Source organism: Arachis ipaensis, chromosome B5 (genome assembly GCF_059453495.1).
Source record: "Arachis ipaensis isolate K30076 ecotype BB chromosome B5, ASM5945349v1, whole genome shotgun sequence".
Taxonomy (NCBI): Eukaryota; Viridiplantae; Streptophyta; class Magnoliopsida; order Fabales; family Fabaceae; genus Arachis; species Arachis ipaensis.
The window spans coordinates 137,921,122-137,944,246 of record NC_142440.1 but is presented as its reverse complement, the minus strand read 5'-3'; the positions used below and the strand labels follow the sequence as shown (position 1 = coordinate 137,944,246).

At 36.4% G+C, this 23,125-nt stretch overlaps 1 pseudogene; it reads left to right on the top strand.

The window, feature by feature from the left end:
* The first annotated feature begins 21,714 nt into the window (after window positions 1-21,714).
* Window positions 21,715-22,877, top strand: LOC148565915 (uncharacterized; annotated as a pseudogene).
* The last annotated feature ends 248 nt before the right edge of the window (window positions 22,878-23,125 follow it).

The following is a 23,125-nucleotide window of genomic DNA, read 5'->3' as shown; positions in this document are numbered from 1 at the left end:
TATTTAATTTATTGATATTGTATTTATGGTCTTGTAGGGTGTTGATGAATCGATTCTGAGCAGTTTGGCTACAAGTGGTCAAACTGGGATAGATTCTGGTGTCAATAGTGCATCTGTTGTATGTTTATCAGAGGTGAATAATAATTTTATTTCATACTATTTATTAATTTACAGCTACTAATATCCATTGTATAAGATTATATTAATTATTCTGTTTGTAAGCAACCAAAATCTACCAGGATATTTGTACAGAAAGCAATTATGAGAGCGCTCAGCAAACTCCTGGAAAGGTTGTAATGCATGATGTTGCATCTAATTCTGATCTTCCATACATCTTTCCTCCTGAAGTGCAAGGTTCCAGTAACAAAATTTTTAGACGAGGTGGTGCAAAAAGGAAAATGGAGTAATTTATCGTGCTTCCTTTTAAGTTGTATATGTATGTTTGTTTGTTGCATGATATTTATGTCAGTACTTTGCGTGTTATGCTTTTGCCATAAACCAAGTAGTGGTGGTGTGTCCACTTATCCTGTTATTTCAGTCATGTTTGTTAGCGGCCTTAGGTCACTTGTGTAATATGCATAAGTTGGAATCTATTCCTTTTTCTATATAAACTTTTATCTATTACATGTTCTAAAATTTATATTTACTAGCCAAAGTGTCATGGGTTGTTAATGAAAATTATGATGCAATGGTCTGAGTTCAAAATCAAGAATACATGCATTATGAAACAATAAAGATGAAAATTGTTTAATCCACCATAGTTAGCAATAAACTTGACTTCACATTAAAGTTGAAGCATATGTCTCAAATTCTTGACCAAAAGAACAGAATCCTAGGATACATAGTGATACATTCCTAACTATGTTACATTTAGCACTATAACAAATATAAAGTCTAATATATCTTGACGGAAAACCATATATCATGAATCACATCATGAATCATAGCCCATATCCAAAGTTTAATTTTCTAGTCAATCGTAATCGTATCACACGACTTATTTTTGAAATCCTCCAACATGTATTCTGAAATATGGAACATCGCACGAAAGGTTATAAGTGTTGGCATGGACATAGAAGATAAACTTACTGATGGTCCTAATCCTATGAAAAGTGAATTCAGTTGTAATTCTGGTCCTAAAGTTACTGATGAGTTCTACCTCAATGCAATTGTCACATTCATCAACTACAGAACAGACGTTCTGAAAGTCATCTTCACAGGTTTCTAAGAACCCTTTTGGGAATCGCCTCTCACGCTAATGAAAGATAAGAAAACTATATAGAGGTATGTGACAAAATCAAACAGCTATTATGGAGTTAAATCTCATTTGTCATTTATATAAGGAAAACTTAAGAATCCTATCCTGGCCTTCTGGCCACTGATTCTTAGTCATTTGAAGTCTCCTGCAACATAGACTTTGCGAATAAGGTTGTCAACTATGCAGTTGTTTAAAGTTTGATTAATGGATTTCAAACAGTCAAACCTAATTCATTGACAGAATAAACGCATGTGTGCAAATTTGGAAAAACTCAATTAACACACATTACCACGTTTAGGGCTAACCAAGCAAAGACGTTTTACCTATTACGATGCTCCCTCATACGATGGAGATTAATGAGGAAAGTTTTGTTCTTCTGCCCGCTATTTCTACTGAATTTGGAAAGACGCAAACGTTATGTTCAAATTCAAGCTTTGGAGACTCTCTATCATATTTCTGTCGTTTTGTATTAATGCCTTCTTATTTTCTTTTTCTTTTAGGTCTATGCCTGGATCCAAAAGTTGGCCCAAACCTAAAAATTGAACCCTCATTTTCTTTTTCTTTTTCTTTTTGTATTTCTTTTATTTATTGTGTATCTTTTATTGTTTACACCATTTTTGGAACCTTGCATTTTTAATAAAAAGGAAGTACATAGTACAACACAACTAAAACATTTAATGGCTCTTTTCTTTGTGTGTTCCCTTTAATATTCACACCTTATTTATATTATGTCTTATTACCCTGCATTTAAATCGGTCAAAAGACCATTATATATGTTACATATAATATTAGTGTTCACTGTTCAATCTAATGTTTTAAGCAAAGCAGTTACAACATCCAAATTAATACTACTATTATCCGCGCGTATGCGCGGGGGCTTTTGCTAGTTGACAATAAAAAATGCTATGTGTGTGTATAAAAAAATTAGTCAAATATATGTGTATAATAAATCACCAAAAATGACCTTAAATTATTATGAATAAAAATACTTTCTAAATTTGTTAATTAAAAATATTTTAAAATGCAATAAGCATATTTAATAATTAAATATATATTCTAATAAAATACTTTAGAAATCAATTTTTCATGCAATTTTTTAGGTGTAATTAGAAAATTATATATTTTTATCGTTAAAATTCTTTTCATGTTGTGCATAAAACTAGAATGTCAAGCAGGGTCCATAATCAGAATCGCATTGTTGCAAAGGTGACGGTAGAGGAACGGGGTATGAACCTAAAGAAAACTGCTAATACCAGACACAATGCCACCAATGCCTGCTACTACATTTTCTTTAGATGCCCTTCTAATGATCTTTGTGAATAATTGACACCGGTCTTACTCTTTCAACTGTTACCACAAGGGCTTCATGTTGGGAATAAGACACCATTCTCCCTTGAGAAAACACCTTTGACAGAGAAATAAAATAGACACAATTACAACACAAGAATTTAACGTGGAAACTCCAATTACCGGAGAAAAACCACGGCCGTTGTCAAATGACAACCAGAGAATATCACTATGTGAAAATTGTTACAACACATAGACTTCTTTCTCTCTAACACTGGCACCCCAGTACACCCACACTCTCTCAAAGCAAATATCTAACTACACCTCACAACACTCTCTAATCAAAGAGTACAGAGGAAAAGAAAAATCAGATACAAGCTTAAAGTGTTTCTGACTGGTGCAAAAACAAATGGAGAACTTAGCCTCATATTTATAGCCTAGGCCACCAACTCCATTTGCTATCCTAAGCAATGTGGGACTAATTCAACCAAATCCTAACAGTCTCCACCTTGATTGAAATAGTCACACATCTTCAGCTTCCATTGTCAACACCGACAATTCTTTGCTACCATTGTCTATTCCGACAATCATAGTTCAGAGAACTATCATACTCCACCATGAAAGTATACTCACTTGGAATTAGACCACTCCAAGCATTTCGCCTTGGTACAGATTGAAACCTTGCTGAAAATTCATGGTGCAACTTTCAAATTGGCTTTTCTTGGAAGTTCTTCAGCCATCGACCTAACTCCGCCACACACCTTGCATCTCAACGCCAACCAATGCCCGTGTGCAATTGTGGACCCGATTGCCACAACTTATCCTTATCCATGGTAGTGCGGCAATACCATGAGGATACTTCTTCTTCAACGCCTTGTGCAAATCTGATTGTACACATCCTTGACTTGTATTTGCCACAAGCCAAAATTGATTCTTCCATCAAATTTCTCTATTTCAAGCTTCACAGCACTTGAATATCCTGACATTGTTGCAACCGTATACTAGAATAGTATAACTCAACTATAGATCGTGCACTAGGAAGGGTCCCTAGGAAAGAGAGGTGGGTCACCATGGACACACTTAAATACCAAGTCTTTCCTTAGCCAGAACCTTTCCAAACTACACTCTCACAATATCACACTGCCTTCCAGCAACAACAACAGCAACCAAAGATCAACCTCAAGCCACAGGACAAAATTTTTTTCTGATGTGGAAGGTCAGACTAGGCTGCAACCACAGAGCATACTAAGAATAAATCTCACCGAACCGAAGCTCTGATACCACTTGTTGGGAATAAGACACCATTCCCCCTTGAGAAAATACTTTTGACAGAGAAATAAAATAGACACAATCACAACACAAGAATTTAACGTGGAAACTCCAATTATCGGAGAAAAACCACGGCCGTTGTCAAATGACAACCAGAGAATATCACTATGTGAAAATTGTTACAACACATAGACTTCTTTCTCTCTAACATTGGCACCCCAATACACCCACACTCTCTCAAAGCAAATATCTAACTACACCTCACAACACTCTCTAATCAAAGAGTACAGAGGAAAAGAAAAATCAGATACAAGCTTAAAGTGTTTCTGACTGGTGCAAAAATAAATGAAGAACTTAGCCTCATATTTATAGCCTAGGCCACCCACTCCATTTGCTATCCTAAGCAATGTGGGACTAATTCAACCAAATCCTAACACTTCAATTATTTGAGACTGAAATTTGATTCCAATACAGTAAACAAATTGCTTCAGTAATAGTGGGGAGGCTAAGAAGAAACATGGTTAAATTAAATTAACTTGATAGACAGAAACTCCACTTTGTCAAGATTAATCTAGCAGTAATGAGTCCTAATAGTGTATAATTAGCATGCTTAACTAGAATAACAAAAGTACCTACCTTCTCAATGGCGGCATCATTGGGTATAACAACATGGGATTTGCATGTGAATGTAGGAGCAACCATGGCGATGCTAATGGCAGTGCTACTAGCACTCCCTTCCGTGATTATTTCACCTGGACTTAGCTGGCCAAATTCTAAGGCCTGCATAGTCAATCATAAAGAGTTTAATATGTAGTGGAAGACTTTTATTTCACACCTAATTTGTCACAAACTATGAATTTATCTAAAAATTTTATTCTAAATGAAAATCCTAAAAAATACTAAGATTTGTACCTCTAGGATAATTGGATGACTTGAACATCTTGTCTTAATTACAGAAAACAGCAAGAAGAACCAAGTAGAAACTGAAAACTTAATCCACAGAACAAACTTCTTTGATATTTTATTTCCAGATTCAAATCTAACATAACATATAAGTTTTAACATAACATAGCACTCCTTCTCAACCTCATCCATCAGTCTCATACTCACCCACCAAAGAATCAAAACCCTAATATCGTACCGCGAAATCAAAACTTGACTTGACTAGTTGATTTCCACAATATCATGGGGTATAACTGTAAATTTAGCGAAAAAATGAAAAAAAAAATAAAGAGCACTTACCGTGAGCAAGTGAGATGAACGGTTCTCGATTTCATCAATCATGTCATGTGCATTTGCCAGAGCTGGCACTGCCTCCATGATTCTGTTGGAGCTGCATTCGCGTCGAGACAGTTTTCTCCTCATGAACGTGTGGTAAAATTCCACCACCTCTGGCACCCTCGTCAACAAGAACAATAACGCAGAAGATCAATCAAAGTAAAAATACACAATAAGGAAAAAGAATAGGCATTCTCTATTTCTTCCTATTAGAGCATGAACTGGATCTTAAAGTATGAAGAGGAAGGAAAAATCAAAAGATGAAGTAGATCAAATTAGTAATTAATAATTCACAAAATAGAAAAACTAAATCGCAGAAGCATAATTGGAGGCCAGCAACAACGGCGCCGCTTGTGGCGGTGGCAAACTTCAGATCAAAGTTGAAGAACCAGATCACAGAAACTCAATCGCAGGCAGTAATAACAACGTCACTTGCAGCAGTGCGAAGATGAATCACGACGGCAAACCCTCAGATCAAAACTAGAAAACTAGATCAACAAAAATGGCTTCCTCGCGTGGAGATGAACAACGGCAATTGTTAGGGTTTCGTATACTCTCCCTCTCATATGTTGAAAAGCTTCACTTGTTTTCACTCTCATATTCTCTTTTAGTTTTATAAAAAAAACATTAAAACAATTGCAGTGGCGGGTATAAATGCCAAAATGTAGCGCTTTTAACAAGGATATTATGGCATAAGAGAGAAATGTTAAAATGAACCAACAATACGGCAGTTAAGTAACATTGCCGTAATATTAGTGCCATTTTAATCATTTTTTTTGTAATGGCAATCTTCTTTTCTTGATGCTTTAACCACTTACTTTTTTCTACTCTTATAAGATCCTAGCAAGTACATCTGCTTCTAATACAACTTTTATCCTGCCTTGTCCTTGTATACCACCATATGTCTCTTTTTCACCATATTACTTGACTCCACTCCCATATCAAAGAATGATTCCATAATTCCAATAGGTGAAATTAAGATTGTTTTACCTACTGCACCTTCAATTAATTCTCATCCTATGACAACCAAACCTAAAACAGACATATCTAAATCTAAGGCTCTGACAACAATAGTCCCTGCTTTCTCTGATCTGGTGAATAATATACTTTGAACAGTATCTCAGGCATTACTGTGTCCACATTGAAAACATGCTATGGACAATGAATTCCATTTCACATGTATGTAATACAGGTCACTCATAGAAATACCTCCTAATACGACTATTATTGGTAGCAAATGGTATTGGCTATCAAATAAAATCAATGTGGTGATATGTTTAGGTACAAAGCAAGATTTGTAGCTAAGAGATTTCATCAAATTAAGGGAGTGAATTATAATCAAATATATAGTCCAATAGTGAGATCTATCATAGTAAGAGTAGTTTTCTCTGTAGTTATGTCTCTTGAATAGTCTTTAAGACAACTTGATTTTAACAATGACTTCAATAACAAACTAGAAGAAAAAGTTTATATGTTTCAACTACGACTATTCTCATACAAATAATTCATTAGTTTGTAGTCTAACCTAAACAAGGAAATGTATGGATTAAAGCAAATTCCCCGTGCTTGGTTCAATACATTAGTTGCCACTTTAAAATAATTTACTTTCAAAAATACTAACTCAGATATATCTCTTTATATTTGAAATATTATTGCTTCATTAATTTATGTTTTGGATTGTTGATACCATGGTAACATAAGTATATTAATACATAAAATAAGTTAAGTTGTGTAAATGTAGTATAATTATCAGGTGCAAATTAGATGTAGACTATTTATTCTTGAAGATGCAATGTTTTTTTAATTTCTAAATGCATTCAAACTAGTTTAAAAATATTATTATTGCGTTGTAATATTTTACAGTTTTGTTATTTAATGGCATTTGTGTGACCTTCTAATTACTATTCTAAAGTTTTATTTTTATATAATTAATGTAAATTATATAAATCAAATTTTTGAAATAATGATTAGAAAGTTTTTTATATTTTGATTAAATAATGCTAATTTTTTGTTATAGTAGCTTGATAATATGCATTTTATTTTATGTTGTCTTGTTTGAATTTTTTGTTGCATATATGATTATTTTTTTATTTATCATCATGAAAACCTTGCTTAGTTTGTTACTATCTAAACGTGTTAGCCACACATTTACTTTACCAGAATTACTTCTAACATTTTAAGGTAGATTAATTTTGATCATGATGTGTAGTTTAAGGACTTTGACAATATACTCTGGTTTTTACATTTGTGGAGCTATTGAGACTCAAACTTATACCTTCTATCTATTTTGAGATGAGTACACTACTATTCCTTTCTAGAATTTAGTATATTATCTCGACCTACATGTTAACAAAGAGTTAGTTGAAAATTTTTTTTTGATCGGTTAAGTAATCTCTCGACCACAAAAAGTGGGAGAACACAGTTCTAAGAATAACAATAATGTAAATAAGGAAAATACTACATCACATTTACCACTATCACTCTACAAGATAACATATCACTAACACAAAATCTAAACCCCCCATTCGACATTGCCATCAGAAGGTGTTGATTATGGTTTCACAAAAAATCACAAACACTTTCATTAACACTACAAGACTCTAGTATAATTTTTTTCATGATCTAGATGTCTCCATTTGTTGATGTGTGTGAAATCCTTTTGTATTGTAAGCTGAAATTTAAGATAGCTAATCTGTTACAAAATATTTTTCAGTTTGTTTCTTTGAAAATTTAACTTTCAGGAGCAATATCCATTATCATTAGACCAATTCAACAAGCAAGGATCACTAGTCATAATTTTTCAATGTTCAAGTATGATCCATGCCTCTTCCATAAAAAATTGGATCATTATTTCTACACCTTCCACCAACGCCTCCATTCTAAAGCCTACCTTCAAAACTTCACAAAAGAACATTATCATTTTATTCTCCTCATTTACTAGATGCGCCCTACTGCAATACATTGTTTATGCACAATAAACTTCGCACACAGCCACCAGCTACTTTGACATGTTGACGCCGCAACCGGATCACTACCTGATAGAATATTATTAGTCATCTCTATAGTCTATTGTATCTTTTTTATTTATTAACTCCCACTAATCCCAATGCATAACAATCAACTCCCAAGCATCTTTTTCATTAGTTTCTTTGCTTTCAAAAATTTTCAAAGTCTTAATCCTCCACGTAATCCAGACTATAGCAAACCATGTATTTTGCCATCTTCTCGACCCCCTCTCACTTCTTCTTGAGTACAACATGACTCAAAACACTTACCAATCTCCCTCGGTCTAACCCATTTAACACCCCCTATACCAAAGCATTAGATCACAACCTAGATACAAAATTTTAGTGCAATAATAGATGATTCTAATCTTCAATATCAATACTGCACAAAATATATTTTATCTCATTTTCTGGTATGACCTTTATTCTAGCAAGTCTCTTCAGTATATTCAGCTTGTCTACGATTGCAAACCAGCCCATAAGCTCTACCCTCGGTCAAATGGTAACTTTTTAGATGTTGTCAAATGTGTGTATTGTCTCCAGAGGACTCAAAGTTTTCTCCACTATTGCATCTAAAAAAGATTTGACCAAAAAGCTCCCATCTTCAGAATATCTCCAGACAACTCTATCATGAGTACTTGCATTGAAAATCACAGATAATAATAAGTGTAATTCTTTACCGTGTATACGCTTCCACTCAAAGAAATTTCTCCATCATCTCAAATCCCAATTTCACATTAAACCATCCCAAAAACCACAGTTGAAAATTAGATTGCCCTTCTAAGAAGATACATCATACAACCTAGGGAACTTTATCATAAGAGTATTTTTGTTGATCCATCTGTCTTTTCAAAATCTTATTTTTTTACCATTACCAACACATAACCTCAACCCTTCCATACATATCTTCCTACAAATATGGTTGTTATTCACATTTTTATAATATCTTTCCATGGCCCACAGATTTCAGGTTCCCATATTCACAATACATTTTCACATAGGTTTGCCTTTATTGGAGTATCTCAACCACCATTTGAATAAGAGAGCCGCATTCTTAATTGTTATATCACCTACCCCCATACCTCCAAACTCTTTTGGTTTTTGAATGACATCCCAGCTCACTATTGGTAACTTTGATCGCCCCTCCTTCTCTCCCCAAAAAAATTTTGACTGAATAGAAAAAATCATTTTTGCCATAGTTTTAGGTAGCTTAAACAAACTTAAATAATAAATAGGCAGGTTATTTAACACTGATTTTATGAGAGTCAGCCTTCCTGCCTTAAATAGTAATTCCGCCTTCTAACTACACAACTTTCTTTCAATCTTATTGATTACAGGCTTCCAAGTTAAGATTCTTCTAGGATCACCCCAATGGAATACCAAGATAGCTCATTGGCAATTCACCTAACGGGCTTTCTATTTCCATAGCTAAATCCGTAGCAACCCTCTCTTGAACATTGATAGGTATGAGAGTGAATTTTTGGTAACTGATCACTAAACCCGACATCATACCAAAGCAAGTTCGGATTCTTCTATAGTTCCTTATTATACACCTATTGACGTTAGGATTTTTGCCAGTAAAGAAGTTCATAAAAACAGTCGCGTTGTAGATATAGTCTCTAAACCAACAAAAATCCCTTCGTACAAACGTTTTGGGTGTCACAAGTAAAAAACCCCTTTAAAAATTGTTAACCGAGTATTCAAACCTTGGGTCGTCTTCTCAAGGAACTGCAAGGAAGTATGTTCTTATTATTGGTTATGGAGGTTGTAAAATCGGGGTTGAGAGTGAAGAGTAGATATGACAAATAATTTAAATGGCAATTAAAATAAATAAATACTATAAAGCAATCTTTTGGCAAGGTAAGAGAAATTGGAAGTCCAACTTAGTTATCTCTCTCAACAATAATGAAAGTTGAATCTAAATTCCACTTAGTTAACCTTTACTAAAGTAAAGGAAAGTCAAGGGACTAATTAGTTGACCTTCGAATCCTATTTATTTCCTAAGAAAAAGTTGAGATTATTGAAGTTCAGTTCAATTAGCAAGATAACGATTATCAATTATGTTGAGTTTGATAACTGTTGAGTTACTGATTTCTTAACCAAGACCAAAAAGAGAAAAAGTAAATTGCTGGAATAGAATATCTTCAGATTGGAAACAATGGTAACACAAATTAAAGAGAAATCAATCAATAACTGAAATACCTCAAATAATCATTAATTCAAATCATAACATGGAAAGGGTTCATAAGTCAAGTTGGCAACATTTATAGGTACGAATAAAAGTATTAAAGTAAATATTAAACCTGGATCGAGAGTTACTCTTACAAACTAAGAGAAGTCCTAAATCCTAATCCTAATCCTAAGAGAGAGAGGAGAGAACCTCTCTCAAACTAAATCTAAATCATGGAAAGTGAAAATTGGCAAGCTCTCCCTGAATGGATGCATTCTCCCACTTCATAACCTCTGGTCTATGCCTTCTTGACTTAGATTTGGGCCAAAAAGGGCTTCAGAATTCGCTATGAGCGTTTTCTGCAATTTCTGGTGCGTGGCCTCTATCACGCGTCCGCGTGGGTCACGCGGTCGCATCATTCGGAGCATTTCTTTGCCACGCGGTCGTGTCAGTCATGCGGCCGCGTCGCTGCTGATTCGCGCTTGGCACGCGATCGCTTCGTCCATGCGATCGCGTGGATGTCAGTTCCTTCAGAAGCTCCGTTTTGTGCTTTCCTTCCATTTTTGTTTGTTTCCTTTTCCATCCTTTAAGTCATTCTGCCTTAGAAAATCTGAAACTACTCAACACACTAATCACGGCATCGAATGGAAATAAAGGTAATTAAAATAATTAATATTAAAGCTTAGAAAACATGTTTTTCACATACATCACTTAATAAGGAAGGAAAAGTAAAACCATGCAATTAATATGAATAAGTGGGTGAAGGATTGAATAAATCACTCAAACTAAGCACAAAATAACTCATGAGGGTTTATCAACCTCCCCACACTTAAACAATAGCATGTCCTCATGCTAAATCCAAGGTAAAGAATAAGGTAAGGTTAAAGTGGTGGAATGTTATGCAATGCAACCTATTCTAAATGCATCTACCTAAATGAGTCATGCAATTCCAATTTATCCACTCATATATGAAGCTTACATGTAGTCAAATTAATTCACATTCTCAAGGAGTCATATATATATATATATATATATATATATAGCTAACCCTTAAATAATAAAGCATTTTAGCAAATGAGATGGGAAATATTGTACAAACTTGCAAAACAATTAGTAATTTAAGCACAGATATATGCTGATGAGCTATTGAACCCTCACTGGAATTTGTGTTTACCCTCTAGTCACTCAGTGTTTATTGGGTTTATTCACTCTACTTTTCTTTTTATTCTTACTTCCTATAACTTTGTTCTTCATCTAACTAATCAACAATTATAGAGTACAGTCATACCAAAAGTCATGAGGTCTTTAATTAAGGTTGTAATGGGGCCAAGGTAAAGGTAGGGATATATGTATAAGGCTAAGTGAGCTAATAAGTGAATCCTTAATTAGACTAAGATCTCACCTAACATACATATTTAGTAGAATAAGCTTCTTTACCAATTTTCCCATGTTATCCCACTTGTTGTCACATGCTCATGTTTCAATTTTTGTTTTTATCCCATGTGCATTGCTTTTATTTTGCATTGGGGAATTCTTTTGTATTTCCTTTTATTAAATGCTGAAAAATAACTTCTTTTTTTTTTAATGCACATGGTAATTGATCACTTTGATTTCTCATGAGCATGCTTCCCAAATTTTCTGAATTATTTTATTTCTTTCAACTTTTCTACCTTTTGTTTCTATCATCCATGTTCCCAATAGGTTTCCCACATTTTAATCTATTTATAATTTTCTATCTTAAGCTAACCAAGGATTCAACTTGGGATTTTATTTTATTTTTCTGCTTAAGGCTAGTAGTGTGGCTAAAATAGAATAAAGGGGATTTTAAAGGCTCAAGGGGGCTAACAAGGGTGATGTGAAAGGTAGGTTATTTTGGGGTAAGTGAGCTAAAATCAAATGATGGCCTCAATCGTTCTTTTGGTATGTATCTATATTCTATAATTGGACATATAGATTAAAGCAAAGTAAAGAACATCAGAATAAAAAGAAACGAAACACACAGAAATGAAATTATGGTTTGAATGCAACCATACAATTAAGCTCAATACTCACAGGCTGTGTGTTCTCTAACTCAAGCATCATATATCATTCATATATGTTATGCAGGTTTAGTTAAAAATTCCCATTATTTTCATAAAAAAATTATTTAGGGTAGCCTTTAAAGTTTTAATGTTCCTCCTTGATGAAATGTTGTCAGCTTAACTATATGATGTAATGCTATATATATAAGGTTTATGGATTTAAATCTGTTATGTTCAATTTCCTAGCTTACTTCCTTTTTATATTTTTCAATTTAACTATGCTATCTTATGCTAAAAAGGGTAAACTATACTAATTAATCCACTAATAAGTCAGAATTACAAACTAAACTAAATAACTAAAAATATGAACTAAAAATGCAAAATGCAAAAATAGAGTAAAAATACATAAAAGCAGCAATGTATAAGTACTCAGAAAAAAAAAAGAAAAATACAGAAAAATATCCAAAATAAAAGAAAAAGAGATGTAGTGGTTCACCAAAATAAAACGCCAGAGATGGCGACCTCCCCACACTTAAAATAAAGCATCGTCCCTGATGCTCAGTCAAGCCGGGTGTGAAGGGGTGTCATCACTGGTAGGGATGGTAGCTGGGGGCTCTGTGGTGGTGGTGGGCTGAGGGTCTGGCTGCTGTAGAGGCGGTGCTGACTGGATCGGGATCTCCGGATCTGCAGCCTCTATCTGATGCATAACCTCCTGATGTAAAATGTGGTTTTAAGGTAAGTGGTATAAAGAAAATATTCCATATAACAAGGATTCACAATTATGGCTAGAATTAACTCACAACCGAACATGGAAAACAGGGTGATGTTGATTCTAATAGATATAAAGAAAGCAAGAAATGGAATCAGAATATCACAGATGCAGTTTATAAACCAGGAAATCAAAGAGGATAAGAAAGTCTGCCATAGCATTCATGAAATGGTTTGGGTAAGACAGAGGACAACAGAGTTTAGATTGCCAAACCAAAACATGAATGAAAACAATTCACAAAAAATTTGGGCAGCATTCCGGCTAAAATTGGATTGTCCCGGAAAATAAACAGCAAACAAGGCAGTTCATATGAATTAAAAACTTGCTACAGTTATCTATAATTAATAGAAACATGAAAATTCAGAGTAACAAGCAGCAAATGCAGGAAATCACAGCATATGAACAAGGTCACAGGAACAGCAGAATTGTAGTTATGATAAAACAGAAGCATGAACAGTGCAAGTAAACAGACCTAAATCCACTAACCACAGCCTAAGCTACCTAACAACCTAAAAATCCACTACAGCATGCAAATCTATCTATCCTAATTATAAACAGAAACAGAAAAAATGGAAAATAAATGCGAAGGACAGGAAGGCGGCGTTCATTGGAACCTGGTAGGCGTGAGGAGTAGAACGGGGTATGAAAGCGGCTGGGTGGTGGCTGCGGCGGCGTCCGACGCGGTGGAGGGGGTACGGCGGCGCGGTGGCGGCTGAGGGGGGCAGTGGAGAAGGGGGTAATGGGGATAGGGTTTAGGGTAATTGATAGAGGAAGGAAACGGGGTTGCGGGTGGGTGGCGGAGGGTCGGCGGTGGTGGGTGGTGGTTCGCGGAGGGGGGGGGGGGTAGTGGCGGTGGGAAGAGAGGAAGAAAGAGGAAGAAGGAGAAAGAAAGAAGGGGAGGGAGGAAGGGGGTCGGTGGCGGCGGCGTCTGGGCGGCGGCGGCGACTAGGTGGTGGTCGGGGCGGCGGCAATGGTGGCTGGGTGGTGGTTGAGAGAAGAGGGGCAGAGAGGGAGAAGAGGGTTGGGAGGAGGGGCTACGCGACTGGTAGGGTTCGCGTGGCTGGGGGGTTATATTTTTGAATCCACGCGGCCGCGTGGGGCACGCGGTCGCGTGGTTGGGGTGAAAATGGGAGTGACGCGATCGCGTAGGTTGCGCGATCGCGTGAGAGGGGTAGGAGAGGGGGTGACGCGATCGTGAGGGTCACGCGATCGCATGAAAGGAATGGAAGAGGGGATGACGCGATCACGTGGGTCGCGCGATCGCGTCGCTGGACATTGTGCTAAACGCACAACTCCAGCACCGTTTCAGCGCAACTCTCTGTCTCGTCCTAGGGTGTTGTGCAATCCGTGCGACGCGATCGCGTCGCTCACGCGGTCGCGTGGGATTGGTTTTGTGCAAGTGACACGATCGCATGGGGCATGCGATCGCGTGGGCCAATTTGTGCAAAACGCACAAGGGCCGCACGATTCCAACCTAACTCTCTGGACGTTGGATTTTTGATGCCGATCTCCAAGGCACGCGGCCGCGTGGATGACGCGGTCGCGTCGGTAGTGTATTCGCAGTATGACGCGATCGCATGGGGCATGCGGTCGCATCATGCATCCCCTTTTTTTTAAACTGAATGCAGGATGCAATGCTTAATGTGAATGCTATGCATGATTCCAGGTTTAATAAAATAAAAACAAAATTCAAAAACAAACAAAATGAAATAAAATTAAAATTGCAAAAGGAACGATCATACCATGGTGGGTTGTCTCCCACCTAGCACTTTTAGTTAAAGTCTTTAAGTTGGATATCGGAGGAGCCTCTTGCTATGGCGGCTTATGTTTAAATTCGTCCAAAAATCTCCACCAGTGCTTGGAATGCCAATAGCCTCCGGGGTCCCATACTAGGCATGTAAAGCTTCTGAGCAGCTTCAGACAAATTTTCAGGCTCCCGGGGTGACGAATGTCAGAATAGATTCCAGGATCCCAAGCTTTGCTATTAAATCCGCCTCCGTCTTGATCTACATGTTTCCATTCGAGCGGTTTAAAGAGTAGAATCTCACCATGGTGACCAAACATTCTCCGTGATCCATGCAATTGAGCATGATACCAATCCGTGTACTTCGAGGTGAAGCGTGGAACCTTATTGAACCTTGTGTACCAGCTCTGGGTACGAGCCATTTCCCTTTTACTCTTAAAGCCGCAAAGAGCTCTAAGCTGGCCATCTGTTTCAAGCAAACCATATTCAAGTGAATAAGTAAAGTTATAGGTTAAGGATTGTACCCACTTGAAGCTTGTATTAGGTGGTAATGGCCTTGGGATAGGTGTTTTCGGTGGTTCTGTAAGTTCTACTCCCTTGTGCTCTTCTGTGAATTCCTCCACTTCCTTGCAAGAGTCTTCAAATGTAGTATCACCCTGGTCAAAGTCTTCTATGTCTTCCTCATCACTCGAGTCATAGATTGGAGGTTGAGAGAAATCTACCTCCGCATCATCCTCATATTCACTTGGGGAAGATTCTTCGATCTCAGAGAATTCACTTGCGGATGCAAGTTCATTACTAAGAGAATTTGACTTGTGACTATCATCATCAAGGGAATTTGTGTCCTGGGTTATTCCGTCTGATTCTTCATAAACAACTTGCCTTGGAGATTGTACAATATCCTCCTTAGCATCAACTGTAGCGTCCTTGACGGAGTTCTTCTCAGTTCTGGATTCCCATGGAGGTTCAGCATCTCCTAGATCTTCAACCAACTCTTCTTCTTGAACAATGACAGCTTCTTCTACTTGTTCTAGTACGAATTCATTCTCTATCTTGTCCACTAGAGTTTCTGGTATTTCCTTCATGCTACGCTCTTCGTTAGACTGTTCACATGGGGCTGTGGCTGATCCTTGTGTATTTGAGCGCCTAGAAACCCATTGAATTACTACTTGCTCCAGTTGTCGAATGGTTGTTTGAAATTTATTTACTGTTTCTGTTAGGCGAACCTCTGCTTCTCGGGTTGCCGGACTTGGACATGATACAAAGGAAAGTGGTGTTGGGAGTGATTGGATTGGTACTGGGGTAAGGAAGGATCATATGGTGGCGAATGGTGAAGAGAAGCTTGTGAGTGTGGTGGTTCGAGGTTATGTTGAAAGGATGGTTTATATGCACGGGGTGGGGCTTGTTGGTAGTTACAAGGTTGTCCACCATATATTTCAGCTGGGTATGCACGGTAGAATGGTTTATGTCCAGGATATCTCGGAGGGTGTTGCTGCCTAAAGGGTTGATTAGATCCTCTTGGCTCCATCCATCCTTGATTGGTCTGACCTTGATGCATATTCCTGCTGTCACTTCTATTTCCTTCAACAAAGTTAGAACCAAACTCAAAGCGAGAGGGGTGAGAGTTCATGGTAGCAAATAAAGATAAAAAGGGAAAACAAAAATAAAGAAACAAGCAAAAGAAAAATATTTACAATAACCAATAATAAGGGACATGTTATCAGTTCCCCGGCAACGGCGCCATTTTTTGACGTTAGGATTTTTGCCAGTAAAGAAGTTCATAAAAACAGTCGCGTTGTAGATATAGTCTCAAAACCAACAAAAATCCCTTCGTACAAACGTTTTGGGTGTCACAAGTAACAAATCCCTTTAAAAATTGTTAACCGAGTATTCAAACCTCGGGTCGTCTTCTCAAGGAACTGCAAGGAAGTATGTTCTTATTATTGGTTATGGAGGTTGTAAAATCGGGGTTGAGAGTGAAGAGTAGATATGACAAATAATTTAAATGGCAATTAAAATAAATAAATACTGTAAAGCAATCTTTTGGCAAGGTAAGAGAAATTGGAAGTCCAACTTAGTTATCTCTCTCAACAATAATGAAAGTTGAATCTAAATTCCACTTAGTTAACCTTTACTAAAGTAAAGGAAAGTCAAGGGACTAATTAGTTGACCTTCGAATCCTATTTATTTCCTAAGAAAAAGTTGGGATTATTGAAGTTCAGTTCAATTAGCAAGATAACGATTATCAATTATGTTGAGTTTGATAACGGTTGAGTTACTGATTTCTTAACCAAGACCAAAAAGAGAAAAAGTAAATTGCTGGAATAGAATATCTTCAGATTGGAAACAATGGTAACACAAATTAAAGAGAAATCAATCAATAACTGAAATACCTCAAATAATCATTAATTCAGATCATAACATGGAAAGGATTCATAAGTCAAGTTGGAAACATTTATAGGTACGAATAAAAGCATTAAAGTAAATATTAAACCTGGATCGAGAGTTACTCTTACAAACTAAGAGAAGCCCTAAATCCTAATCCTAATCCTAAGAGAGAGATGAGAAAACCTCTCTCAAACTAAATCTAAATCATGGAAAGTGAAAATTGGCAAGCTCTCCCTGAATGGATGCATTCCCCCACTTCATAACATCTGGTCTATGCCTTCTGGACTTGGATTTGGGCCAAAAGGGCTTCAGAATTCGCTATGAGCATTTTCTGCAATTTCTGGTGCGTGGCCTCTGTCACGCGTCCGCGTGGGTCACGCGGTCGCGTCATTCGGAGCATTTCTTTGCCATGCGGTCGCGTCAGTCATGCGGCCGCGTCGCTGCTGATTCGCGCTTGGCACGCGATCGCTTCGTCCATGCGATCGCGTGGATGCCAGTTTCTTCAGAAGCTCCGTTTTGTGCTTTCCTTCCATTTTGTATGTTTCCTTTTCCATTCTTTAAGTCATTCTGCCTTAGAAAATTTGAAACTACTCAACACACTAATCACGGCATCGAATGAAAATAAAGGTAATTAAAATAATTAATATTAAAGCTTAGGAAACATGTTTTTCACATACATCACTTAATAAGGAAGGGAAAGTAAAATCATGCAATTGATATGAATAAGTAGGTGAAGGATTGAATAAATCACTCAAACTAAGCACAAAATAACTCATGAAATATGGGTTTATCACCTATCCAGAGGACAAAACAAGATTGCGCCATCAGCAAATTACAAATGAGACAATAGAACTTTGTCTCACCCTACTTCCTAGCCATCAATTAGTTTCATCTCCCTTGCTTTCATAAGCAACTGATTTAAAGTTTCTGCAACCAGGATTAACAAAAAAGGTGATATTGGATCACCTTGTCGAAAGCCCCTCTCCATAAGGAATAGTTCTGTTGGAGATCCATTTATAATTATTGACATCGCCGCTGTGCTAATCAAGCCATCAATTCACTTTCTCCAAATACTCCTAAATCCTATACACTTTAGCATTTGATTCACAAACGACCACCTTATCGTATCATAAGCCTTTTTGAAATAAAGCTTAATGATCTCACATGTCTTGTATTTTTTTTAGCCATGCCACTCTCACGCAGCAATTAAAGCTCCATCAAGAATCTATCTACCCTGAATAAACGTCGATTGTACCTCACCTACAAGAGAGCTCATCACCCTTTTCATCCTTAAAACCAAGACATTCGAGATTACCTTATGCTACCAATCATGCTTCCCAATCTGAAATCCTTCATCTCCTCTGAGATGTCAACTTTAGCTGCCAATGTCACTCATGTCAGGTCGAGGCTTCTAGGGAGATAGTTCGTCTAAAGAACTCCATGACTGATTCTATAAAATCATTATCTAAGACCTCCCTTTCAAGATCTCTAGCTTGCTCTGCCGATAGCTTAGCCACCAGCCCCTCCTGAATTTTAATTTCCGAAATCATATCTTGCTTATATAGCTTTTTGAAAAAATTTCTTGCCTCCTTTTTTATTCTCCTTGGGTCCTTGAAACTTGTACTACCAATCTTTAGTTTCCTTATCTACCTCCTTCTATTTCTTATTGTAGTGATTGTGTGAAAGTATTTTGAATTCTTATCCATTTTCTTAATGTACTTCTCCTAGGCATTTGCTTCAAATAATTTTCCTTCTTATACCATAGCTCTAATTGACCCTCAAACGCCTTCCTTTTACTTAAAATCAGCTCCATATCTATATTCTCCGCAAGCTTTTCATCCACCTTTGCAATCTTTTCCTTATAAATTCTAATCTTGTCATCAATCTTTTCAAATACTTTTCTATTCCATTTTTTTATGTTTCTTTTTATCAGCTTTAACTTTTCTTGCATCGACAAATCACCTAAGAGCAGCTCCAATGGGTGGTCCTCATTCCACTTTCTCCTGACACATGGTGGAATTTACTGTTGGAGAAGGAGAGAGATGAGTTCCTTCACGGAGGCCAAGGCAGAAGAGTCCCTCTGAGTAGGGACTCAAACATAACCAATGGTAACTTGCCACATGGCAAGTTACCTTTTAAATAAATACATATAAAATTATAATTAAATAAATAATTATATTAAATAATTAAATTATAATAAATAATTATATTAAATAATTAAATTTAATTTAATTTATTAATAATTATAATAGTTAATTAAATTAAATGATTATAATTTTATTTAATTAATAGTTTATAGTAATTATTTAAATAATAATTAATTAAGTAATTAAATTATAATTAATTTATTAATAATTATAATAATTAATTAGATTAAATAATTATTTATTTATTTATTTAATAATTTATATTAATTATTTATATAATAATCAATATTAAATATTATTTATATTTATATTATTATATTAAATTAGCCGTTGTAAAACTAGCCGTTGTAAAATTAGCTGTTGCAAAACTAGCCGTTATTATGTTACCGTTATTATTAATAAATTAATATTTTGTTATTCTATATATACCACTTAGATACACTTCTATTCTCACACTATCTACTACTCTTCTTTATCTTCTTCCAAATTTACGAAATCAAAGTTCTGCTACTATTATTTTTTGTTCGAAATAATGGATCCAAACCAACTCAACTCTTTCTTCAATTACTTACAAAACTTTCCTCAAATTTCAAATACCCAACAATCTCAAACCTCAAACTCTCAAGTTCCAAATCAAAACTTCACACTACCAAATTCATTTCAAAATCCAAATCCACAAAATCTTTCTAATTTCAATTTTCAAGCTCCTTATAATAATCAGTTTCCTATATTCCAACCGCAAAATCAAAATTCACAAACACCCCATTTTCCATTTTCGTCCATATTTAACCCCTCTATCGAAAATGTTACTCCAACTTCCTTGCCGTTTCCAACTCAATTCAGTGCATCAAGACATAACTCATCTGGTGTTGGTGGCTCTTCTAACCCATCCTCACAGACTCCTATACAATCTAGTCCAAATTCACAATATTCAGATTTTGCCAACCCTCGTGGATTAGATGCTATCGACCTTAATGATGATGATATTGAAGATCGGAGGCAAGATAGTATTCAACACTGGCATTGGAAAGAGGATGAGATGCTGATCAGTAGATGGTTAAATGTTTCAACTGACCCTGTAGTTGGTACCGATCAAAAGGGGGAAACATTTTGGAGTCGAATTCATAGCTATTGTGTAGAATTTTTCCCCGACATGACAAGGGGGGTAGTTGCATGTAAGAAACGATGGTATAAGATCAACAAGACTGTTGCACAATTTGCTGGTTGCTACGATCAAGCTAGTCGAAACATAAGGAGTGGTTCGAACGCTGATGATATAAAGGAGTTGGCTTATAAACTTTATTCCACAAATTATGGTCAAAAGTTCACTTTTGAGAGGCATTGTAACATGCTTCGCTTGGAGCAAAAATGGAGAAGCCAACTACCTAGACAGAGTGGCGGCTCAAAGAGAACCAAGGTTAGTGCAACTGGAGCATACTCATCCTCATCAAACCCAGAAACACCGTTGGCTGACGAACCCGGTGTGGACTCTCCCGTTCGCCCACAAGGATCAAAGAAGAGCAAGCGAAGAGGTAAGGGAAAAGCACAGATGTCTGAAGATTTTAGCGAAAGAAAATCATCGGTTGTCAAAAAATTATCTCTCATGGAAGATATTAAGAATGTTAGATAAAAGGAACTAATGGAAAGGGAAAAAGAAAGAGAAGAGGAGAAGGAACATAGATCAAAGATGATGGCAATCAAAGAGAAGGAGTTACAAATTCAAGCGGCAATGAAAGAACAAGAATTACAAACTCAGAGGTATATTAAAGAAATGGAGATAAAAGCAAAAGAAAGGGAAATGGATATGCAAATACTTAATGCTGACACGTCTACAATGAGTGAGAAACGACGAGCTCTTCATGAGATTGCATGTGAGAAAATAATGGCCAAGTGGTTTATTTAATAGTTCCTTGTATTCGTAGAGTTATGTAGTATGTTCTTATTTATTTATTGCGTATTACTGGTATGTGATGTAGTTTGTTTTATTTATTTCTGATGTAAGTTTTTAAATTAGTCAATATTATTGTGTCGTTATTGTTCATGAAAGTGACCGTTGCAAAACTAGCCGTTAAGTAGCCGTTGCAAAACTAGCCGTTACAAAACTAGCCGTTAAAGTACTTATTGCAGACACACTTATAAATATCAACTATCAATGACTCCACAACTCCACTTGAACTCTTGTTTCTCACCTCGACAGAGAACTAAAAATTACATTTTCTCCATATGGCTAGAAATTTTGATGATATGTTTAATGAGGCTTTGTATGGCAAAAGAAGACGGCAAGATAACACACTGATAGATAATTGGATCGATGAGTATTTACTCGAAGATTCAGAAGAAGAAGATATCGATAGAAGCCCTATCCCAATTACTCGTAGATGGATCAAAGAGATCGAGAAGCAGGACATGATCGCCTTTTCCAAGATTACTTTGCAGATGAACCGGTGTATAATGCTGACATTTTTCGACGGAGATTTTGAATGAGAAGAGATGTGTTCCTTCGGATAGTAGACGCTCTCTCAAACGTCTATCCGTATTTCCAACAGAGGGTTGATGCAACTGGAAGAAGAGGCTTGTCGCCACTTCAGAAATGTACCGCTACGATACGGATGTTAGCATATGGCATAGCAGCTGATGCTGTTGATGATTATGTGCGCATAGGCGAGAGCACTACAATTGAATGCTTGGAAAAATTTGTTGAAGGTGTCATTTCCGTGTTCCAAGATGAATACTTGCGAAAACCCAATCCAAATGACGTACAACGCCTGCTACAAATGGCGGAGGGTCGTGGCTTCCCTGGCATGTTGGGTAGCATTGACTGCATGCATTGGCAATGAAAAAATTGTCCAAAGGCGTGGAAAGGTATGTATATGAGTGGTTATCGTGGGGTTGCAATCATAGTACTTGAGGTTGTAGCATCTTCAGACCTTCGGATATGGCATGCGTTCTTTGGAGTTTCTGGTTCAAATAATGATATCAACGTGTTAGATCGTTCTCCAGTGTTTGACGACATTCTAAATGACCGTGCTCCGGAGGTAAATTATACTATTAATGGTAATAATTATACAATGGGATATTATTTAGCAGATGGTATTTATCCTGAATGAGCCACATTTGTCAAATCAATCTCAAAGCCACAAGGTGAGAAACGTAAGTTATTTGCACAATACCAAGAAGGGCAAAGAAAAGATGTGGAACGAGCATTGGAGTGTTGCAAGCACGCTTTGCAATTATACGTGGTCCAGCTCGTTTTTGGGAAAAGAAGAAGCTTGCCAACATAATGAGAGCTTGTATTATATTGCATAATATGATTGTTGAGGATGAAAGAGACAGTTATGCAGGAAATTTTGCTCAAGGCTTAGAGTATGATGATGTTGAAAATGGCTTATCACAACCTCAGCTGGGAGAGGAAGATTTTGCACCATACCATCAATTTCTCCAACGAAATGCCCAACTTCGAAATAGGCAGCAGCATAGAATATTGAAGGAGGACTTGATTGAACACATATGGCAATTTCACAATGCTTGTCGTCAACTATAGAGTTTAATTATGTTTTTCTTTGTATTAAGTAATTTTACAAATTAGTGTAACCCCGAATTATCTATTGTGTATTATTGTTATATATGAATTTATTTAATATTAATATCTTTTAATAGTGAATTATTTTTAAATTTAAATATTTTAATTACATTATTAAAAAAATTAATTACATTAATTACAAGTATTTTAATTAATTAATTAAGTGGGACCACAATAGGGACTAAAGTCAGTTCCTCCTAATGGAGAAG